The 9,758-nt window shown below is 39.9% G+C and overlaps 1 pseudogene; it reads right to left on the bottom strand.

Moving 5' to 3' along the window:
- Positions 1-1,871: 1,871 nt before the first annotated feature.
- Positions 1,872-9,280, bottom strand: LOC122689622 (annotated as a pseudogene).
- Positions 9,281-9,758: the final 478 nt, after the last annotated feature.

Here is a 9,758-nt window from a genome sequence, read left to right as displayed (position 1 = left end):
AATCTGGATTACAACAGCATGGAAAGTATCCTGGAGAGGACTGGGAAATTGATTTCACTCATATGCCAAAAGCTAATGGGTATTCTTGCTTACAAGCTTGGGTAGATACTTTTACTGGATGGATTGAGGCTTTCCCCTGTCATAGTGAACAAGGTAAAGAGGTTATAAAGATTTTAATCCATGAAATTATCCCCAGGTTTGGGCTGCCACGGAGCCTTCAGAATGACGATGGCTCTGCCTTTAAAGCTGCTGTAACTCAGGGGGTGTGTAAAGCTCTAGGAATAAAGTATCACTTACACTGTTCCTGGAGACCCCAATTCTCAGGGAAGTTTGAAAAAGCTAATGACATTATCAAAAGACATCTGCGCAAATTAACTCAAGAGATGCAGGACAATTGGATTAAAGTCCTACCCATAGCTTTAATGAGGGCTCGAACTGCCCTCAAAAAGGAGGGACTGTCCCCCTTTGGATGTATTTATGGAAAGCCTTTCTTATGCACCGACATTGTTATAGACCCTGAAGCCTTGGAATTAACTAATTATGCAACTCAGCTCTCAGCTTTTCAACAGGCATTAACAGAACTCCAGGAGATGACTCCTGACCCAGCCTCTGAGTCAAGCAAGCCTCTATTTGAGTCAGGAACTGAGGTCCTCATAAAAACATTAGGGTCTGGGGGCCCATCCCTCAAGCCCTTCTGGGAAGGCCCTTACCAGGTTATTCTTTCTTCTCCCACAGCTGTCAAAGTGCCAGGAATTGATTCGTGGGTACATCACACTCGAGTTAAGAGGTGGCACCCTGACCAGAACTAAGTGATTTCATTTTATGTCTTTACTTTCTATGCTCTGACTTTGTACTTTTCAGATGGGCCTGACAATCTATGTGAGCCTACTTCTGCTGACTCCAAAAATCCTGAGTCTGTCATTTGATCCTCAAGATCCTGGGCTCACTCCTATGCAGCATTCCACAATCAGTCTAACTGCTGGGTGTGTGTTCCCCTCTTCATCAGTGGAAGGTTTCCCGTGGTGGACATCTCAACTCCAAGGAAAGGACTTTCTCCAAGTCTGCAAATACCTTCAATAGCAATTGCATGTGATGCCTCGTCTTCATCTGATGAAATCTAACAACCCTAAAATGAACTGGTGCAACACTTTGTACTTTAACTATGGACATAATGTGACTTTTAATTTTGTTTATACATTGTCTCGGTTTAATGACTATTTTGCTACACATCAGACAAATAGGTCTAGATCTGATGGGTTTTTATCTGATGTTTATCAAAATATGGGATGAGATTATATGGCTAACTCCTGAAAAAGGATGTCTAATATCTACTGCCCCTATATGCTGGGAACAAACAGAGCCATCCCCAAAAGTTAGCCAACAACTTAAATATAGTGATTGCAAACACTTGGGATTTTTGCCTCAGGAAATATGCAATGTAATCATTCCTGTGTTTTCCAACCCCAATTCAGGTCCTCCCTGTGTCTGGCCAGGCACTGATTGGGACTGGATATCTCAGTTATGCTGGTTTGCTCCAAATGGGACTTACTGGATATGTGACTCTTACCTATGGGCTTGGCTTCCCCCTGGTTGGATAGGGAGATGCACCCTAGGTCTAGCCTTTACTCATGGCTTTATATCTTCAGAACTTCCAGAAAAGCCTGCTAATTTACCCCACCTTAAAACTCGGTGGGCAAGGTCTGTATTTCACTGGTATGATTATTTGGCTGCAGTGTTTGTTCCCTCTTTGGGAACTACAGATATTATGCTATGAGTGGATGCTTTGACTAATTTTACTCAACAGGCATTACAGGATTCTCAAAAAGCTATTTCAGCTCTTCATGCTGAACAAGAACAAATTAGAAAGGTGTTTTTTTTTTTTTTTAACAACTGATTATCGATTTATTAAAAAGATTGATTTAGGCATCAGCAATGGTGACTTCCACCTCGACTCCTGGCTCAATACTGATGGAAGTGATCTGCTTGACAATTTCAGAGGGGCTGTGCAGGTCAATGAGTCACTTGTGGATCCTCATTTGGAATCGATCCCAAGTCTTAGAACCTTCACCACAAGGAGTTTTCCTTGTAGTTATTCTGAGTCTTGGTAGGCATCCGAACTGGTCCTTTCACTTTGAGATTCTTTTCCTTTGCACCTCTGATCAGGTCAGCACACACCTTCCCCAGAGACTTCACATTGCGGCTGGTGAGGGTGAACCTAATCCGGTGAATGGCCACCTCTGGCTCCACGGGAGTCTTGCCGGTGTCTTTAAAGGCCATGGCTGCAGCGCGGCTTCCTGACCGACTTGTTCCTTGGCGAGAGCGAACAGCGGTGAGTCAGGAACAAGAGCGGGCGGCCCAGAGCTCCGCGGCAGCGGCGACCGCATCTTCCTCAAAGAGAGAAAGGTGGTTTTACAAAACAGATTAGCTTTAGATATTCTGACAGCTGCACAAGGAGGAACTTGTGTCACTATTCATACCCAATGCTGTACTTATATACCTGATATGAGCACTAATGTTACTCATTTTACTAAACACATGACGAAGATGATTGGGGCTGTGGATACTCCTGAAGCCTCAATTGCCTCACTTTGGGAGACGTTAACTAGTTCCCCATGGTGGAAAACTATCTTAATTACAATAATTCTTATTGTTCTATTTTTGCTGCTTGCTCCCTGCATCTGTAACTGTGTAATTGGATTTGTTTCTAGTGGCATGAAGGCTTTTAAGTTACAAATGGTTGTCCAAGCTCCTATGAATGCCACAGCCTCCTCCAACTATTAGTACATGGGGCCCCTGGACCAGAGACCCTCAATATTAGGGTTAGGAGAATATGTTGCCTTAGCAATTTAGGGAGCATGTCCCTACACAGCAGGAAGTAGTTATGGAACAAAAACAATGTCCTTTTTCCTTGGCAACATAATTCTCCTGAAAGAAAAGGGGGGGGAATGAGAGGGTCAATCCTAGGCAGGTTGATAAGAAGTCTAGGGGTCACCAAGGAGAGAGGGGTCTGGAATTCTCAAGGAGGAAAAAAGGACAAACATTTTTGTCCCTATACTTTCTTTAGGATTATATAACAATAATGGATCCTGCTTGAGGACAGTCTCTGGAAAAAACCTTCTGGCTAATTCTGTTATCTCAAAATGTAAATTATGGGAGTAGATCTGGTGAGGTCTTTACAACCTCTAGACATTCTTTTGATTCACTGTAATAACTAATTTGAGAGTATATAATTCCATTGCTAACAGTAGCAAGCAGGTACTCTTTCGACCCCCTTCTGATGTCTATGTCAGAAGATTTCTCTATCTCCTTTATACTTTAATAAAACTTTATTACACAAAAGCTCTGAGCGATCCAGCCTTGTCTCTGGCCCTGGATTGAATTCTTCTCCTCCGGAGGCCAAGAACCCCGGCGTCTTTGCATGATTCAGCAACAACCTTTCATGATCAACTTACAGTATTATGTCACAATGTCTCCTTTACCTGAAGTAACTTTGTGGTACAAATAAAATGTCCTTTTTATTTTTAACCCCAGAACATAATGTGAAAAGTTTCCAATGGATGCATAATATGAAATCAAGTTGACCAGGATTAATTCTATCATTATTGCTAATATCAGTGAATGTGACAAAAATAAATTGGCTTGAAGGAAGTAATATTAGATAAATTGATTTCTAAAAGATAATTCTACCAACATACTGACAGGTTCAGGCAATTAATTAACCAAATATTTATCCAAGAGCGACTAATCTTCTCAGTTAACAAGAGAAGAAGATCCCTATTTTCATGGAGGTTCTAGTCTAGTGCCATGAGACAGACAAAGCACAAATCAGTAAAAAATAGATTCAAATAGTGACAAGTACTAGCTGGAAAGAGCTATTCTTTGGTAAGATGGCCAGGGAAGACTTTTCTGAAGAAATATTTGAGCTGACACCTGAATGGCAAGTAGGAGGCAGCCATGCAAAAAATGATTCTGGCAGAGGGAATGGAAAGTGTAAAGACCATGAGGTAGGAGAGGAAAGGTACATATTTACGAGATCATGTAGGGTCTTGAAAGTCACAAAAAGAAGTTTAAACATTGACCTCAGTTCAATTTATATCAATACAGTAGAATCCCTGAAAGAGTCTAAATCTTGATTCAGACTTTTACAGGAGAATTTGCAATTTCCCTCATTCCTGTGGTGGAGGACACATCGTTAGAAGTGAATCCTAAGTTCAAAAATGATTCATGTCAATGTATGACAAAACCCACTACAATATTGTAAAGTAATTAGCCTCCAACTAATAAAAATAAATGGAAAAAAAAGTGGTCATAACTTTGTACCTTTATTACTACAAATTTATGGTTGGACACTACTGATAAAAAGGTAGGAAAATAGGTCAGTGGTATTGCTGCATTTTTGTGATGCTCTCAAGTAAAATGTGTTGCAATAAGAGAAAAGAGGGGATTTGATTTCAAAGAATTTAAAAGCCACATGATTTTATGGTTCAAGCCTGAAACACTTTGGGCCAGGGGGAGATAGTAAACCAATTATGACTTTCAATGCAAACCTAAAGGGTAAAAATTTTGCAGCTAATCCTTATTCTTTGGAACAAATGAGGTTTGGAGTTGGTGAAAGGAAATCTGGACAATCATTGGAGTTTTGCTGTTTTTATGGCACTTTCCTACATTGTCACCCAAGTCTGCTCCCTACTTCTTATACTGTTTCAGGAGAAAAGTTGGAAAAAGTTAAAAATATTACCTTAGAAAAGGTCCAGAATTCCTAGTAAACTGAGGGATGATTTTCTTTTTTCAGTTGAAGATGGAGAAGCTCTATACAGTCAGCAAAAACAAGACTGAGAGCTGACTGTGGCTCAGATCATGAACTCCTTATTGCAAAATTCAGACTTAAAATGAAGAAAGTAGGGAAAACCACTAGACCACTCAGGTATGACCTAAATCAAATCCCCTATGATTATACAATAGAAGTGACAAAGAGATTCAAGGGATTAGATCTGGTAGACAGAATGCTACCAGATCTGGTAGACAGAAGAACTATGGACAGAGGTTTATGACACTGTACAGGAGGCAGTGATCAAAACCACCCCCAAGAAAAAGAAATGCAAAGAGGCAAAATGGCTGTATGAGGAGACCTTACAAATAGCTGAAAAGAGAAGTGAAAGGCAAAGGATAAAAGGAAAGATATACCCATCTGAATGCACAGTTCCAAAGAATACCAAAGAGAAATAAGAAAACCTTCCTAAGTGAGCAATACAAAGAAATAGAGGAAAAGGAAAGAATGGCAAAGACTAGTGATCACTTCAAGATAATTAGAGATACCAAAGGAGAATTTCATGCAAAGAAGGGCACAATAAAGGACAGAAAGGGTATGGACCTAACAGAGGAAGGAGATATTAAGAAGTGGCAAGAATACACAGAACAACTATACAAAAAAGATCTTCATGACCCAGATAACCACGATAATGTGATCATCCACCTAGAGCCAGACATCTTGGAGTGTGAAGTCAAGTGGGCCTTAGGAAACATCACTACAAACAAAGTTAGTGGAAGTGATGGAAATCCAGCTGAACTATTTAAAATTCTAAAAGATGATGCTGTGTAAGTGTTTCACTCAATATGCCAGCAAATTTGGAAAACTCAGCAGTGGCCACAGGACTGGAAAAGGTCAGTTTTCATTCCAATCCCAAAGAAGGGTAATGCCAAAGAATGCTCAAACTACCGCACAATTGCATTCATTTCACATGCTAACCAAGTAATGCTCAAAATTATCCAAGCTAGACTTCAAAAGTATGTGAACTGTGAACTTCCAGATGTTCACGCTGGATTTGGAAAAAGGAGAAGAACCAGAGATCAAATTGTCAACATCCATTAGATCATAGAAAAAGCAAGAGAGTTCCAAAAAAATATCTACTTTTGCTTTATTGACTACACCAAAGCCTTTGAGTGTGTGGATCAAAACAAACTGAGGAAAATTCTTTAAGATATGGGAATACCAGACCAACTTATCTGCCTCATGAGAAACCAGCATGCAGGTCAAGAAGCAACAGTTAGAACCAGACATAGAACAACAGACTGGTTCCAAAATGGGAAAGGAAAACATCAAGGCTGTCTGTAGTCACCCTGCTTATTTAACTTACATGCAGAGTACATAATGTGAAATGTCAGGTTGGATGAAGCACAAACTGGAATCAAGATTGCTGGGAGAAATATCAATAACCTCAGATGTGCAGATGACATCACCCTTATGGCAGAAAGTGAAGAACTAAAGAGCCCCTTGATGAAAGTTAAAGAGGAGAGTGAAAAAGTTGGCTTAAAACTCAGCATTCAAAAAACTAAGATCATGGCATCTGGCCCCGTCACTTCGTGGCAAATAGATGGAGAAACATTGGTAACACTGAGAGACTTTATTTTGGGGGCTCCAAAATCACTGCAGATGGTGACTGCAGCCATGAAATTAAAAGATGCTTGCTCCTTGGAAGAAAAGCTGTAACAAACATAGAAAGCATACTAAAAAGCAGAGACATTACTTTACCAACAGTCTGTATAGTTAAAGGTATGATTTTCCCAATAATCATGTAAGGACATGAGAGTTGGACCATAAAGAAAGCTAAACTTGAAGAACTGATGCTTTTAAGGTGTGGTACTAGAATTGATGCTTTTGAACTGTGATGCTGGAGAAGACTCTTGAGAGTCCCTTGGACTACAAGGAGATCCAACCAGTCCATCCTAAAGGAGATCAGTCCTGGGTGTTCATTGTAAGGACTGATGGTGAAGCTGAAACTCTAATACTTTGACCACCTGATGAAAAGAGCTGACACATTTTAAAAGACCCTGATGCTGGGAAAGATTGAGGGAAGGAGGAGAAGGAGATGACAGAGGATGAGATGGTTGGATGGCATCACCAACTCAATGGACATGAGTTTGGGTAGACTCTGGGAGTTGGTGATGGACAGGAGGCCTGGCGTGCTGCAGTTCATCTGGTCACAAACAGTCGGACAGGACTGAGCGACTGAACTGAACTGAACTGGACTGGACTCTAGAGTCCCTTGGACTGCAAGGAGATCAATCTAGTCAATCCTAAAGGAAATCTTGAATATTCATTAGAAGGACTGATTCTGAAGCTTAAGTTCCAATACTATGGCCACTTGAAATGAAGAAATGACTCATTGGAAAATACCCTGATGCTGGGAAAGATTGAAGGCAGGAGAAGGGGACGATGGAGGACAAGATGGCTGGATGGCATCACTGACTCAAAGGACAAGGGTTTGAGAAAGCTCTGGGTGATGGTGAAGGACACAGAAGCCTGGTGTGATGCAGTCCATGTGGTCACAAAAAGTTGAACACTTTTGAGCAGTTGAACAACAACTACAGAAGGAAGATGGAAGTGTGTAGTCCTTAAAGAAATGCCACTTCATCCGATTAAGGCCTAGATATAAGACCAGAAACTATAAAATTCTTAGAGGAAAACACAGGCAAAGCAGTCTTTGACATAAATTGCAGAAAGATCCTCTATGACCTACCTACTAAAGTAATGGAAATAAAAACAAAAATACACAAATGGGACCTAATTAAACTTAAAGGCTTTTGCACATCAAAGGAAACCACAAACAAGATGAAAAGACATCCCTTACAATGGGAGAAAATAATTGCAAATGAAGCAACTGGCAAAGATTAATCTCCAAAATATACAAGCAGTTCGTGCAATCCAAAATCAGAAAAGCAAACAACTCAGTAAAAAAAAAAAAAAAAAGACATAAGACCTGAACAGACATTTCTCTAAAAGATGACATACAGATGGCCAACAAACACATGAAAAGATGCTCAGCATCACTTACTGTTAGAGAAATGCAAATCAAAACTACAATGTGGTGTCACCTCACACAAGTTCAAATGGCCATCATCAAAAAAATCTACAAATAAATGCAGCAAGTATGTGGAGAAAAGGGAACCCTCCTGAACTGTTAGTGGGAATGTAAACTGACACAGCCACTATGGAGATCAATATGGTGATTCCTTTAAAAACTAGAAATAAAACTACCATATCACCCAGCAATACCACTATGGGGCATATACCATGAGAAAATCATAATTCAAAAAGACACATGTACCCCAGTGTTCATTGCAGCAATATATACAGTAGACAAGACATAAAAGTAACCTAGATGTCCACCAACAGATGAATGGATAAAGAATTTCTGGTACATATATACAATGGGATAACACTATGGTAATTGGTTGCAGCCTCAAAAGTGACAGAATGATCTTGGTTCATTTCCAAGGAAAAGCATTCAACATCACAGTAATCCAAGTCTATGCCCCAACCATTAATGCTGAAGAAGATGAAGTTGAATGATTATTTGAAGACCTACAAAATGTCCTAGAACTAACACCAAAAAAAAAAAAAAAAAAAAAAAAAAAAGATGTCCCTTTCATCATAGGGGACTGGATTGCAAAAGTAGGAAGTCAAGAGATACATGGAGGAGTAGGAAAGTTTGGCCTTGGAGTACAAAATAAAGCAGGGCAAAGGCTAACAGAGTTTCGCCAAGAGAACACACTGGTCATAGCAAACACGCTCTTGCAAGAACACAAGGGACAACTCTACACAGGAACATCATTCATTTGGTCAATACCAAAATCAAATTGAATATATTCTTCACAGCAGAAGATGGAGAAACTCTATACAGTCAGCCAAAACAAGACACAGGAGCATCACCATTCATTTGGTCAATATCAAAATCAGATTGAATATATTCTTCACAGCAGAAGATGGAGAAACTCTATACAGTCAGCAAAAACCGACCATGGCTCAGATTATGAACTCCTTATTGCAAAATTTAGGCTTAACTTGAAGAAAGTAGGGAAAACCACTAGGCCATTCAGGTATGATCTAAATCAAATCCCTTGTGATTATACAGTAGAGATGACAAATAGATTCAAGGGACTAGATCTGGTAGACAGAGTATCTGAAGAACTTTGCATAGAGGTTCATACCATTGTACAGGAGGTGGTGACCAAAACCATCCCCAAGAAAAAGAAATGCAAAAAGGTAAAGTGGTTGTCTGGGGAGGCTTTACACATATCTAACACATTTAAGATCTAAGAAGAGAAGCAAAAGGCAAAGGAGAATGGGAATGATATATCCCACTGAATGTAGAGTTCCAAAGAATAGCAAGGAGAGATAAGAAAGCCGTGTTAAGTGAACAATGCCAAGAAGTAGAGGAAAACAATAGAATGGGAAAGACTAGAGATTTCAAGAAAATTGGAGACACCAAGGGAACATTTCACGCAAAGATGGGCACAGTAAAGGACAGAAACAGCAAGGACCTAACAGAAACAGAAGAGATTAAGAAGAGGTTGTAAGAATACACAGAAGAACTATACAAAAAATCTTAATGAACTAGATAACCACATGGTGTGGTCACTAACCTAGAGCCAGACATCCTGGACTGTGAAATCAAGTGGGCCTTAGGAAGCATTACTACAAACAAAGCTAATGGAGGTGATGGAATTTCAGCTGAGCTATTTCAAATCCTAAAAGACAATGCTGTGAAAGTGTTGCACTAAATATGCCAGCAAATTTGGAAAACTCAGCAGTGGCCACAGGACTGGAAAAAGATCAGCTTTCATTCCAGTCCCAAAGAAAGGCAATGCCAAAGAATGTTCAAATTACTGTACAATTGCACTCATATCGCACGCTAGAAAAGTTATGCTCAAAATCCTTCAAGCTAAGTTTCAGCAGAACATGAATGGAGAACTTCCAG

The sequence above is a fragment of the Cervus elaphus genome, chromosome X (genome assembly GCF_910594005.1).
Source record: "Cervus elaphus chromosome X, mCerEla1.1, whole genome shotgun sequence".
Taxonomy (NCBI): domain Eukaryota; kingdom Metazoa; phylum Chordata; class Mammalia; order Artiodactyla; family Cervidae; genus Cervus; species Cervus elaphus.
The sequence above is the reverse complement of the archived record's forward strand: the minus strand, read 5'-3'. Positions and strand labels throughout refer to the sequence as shown.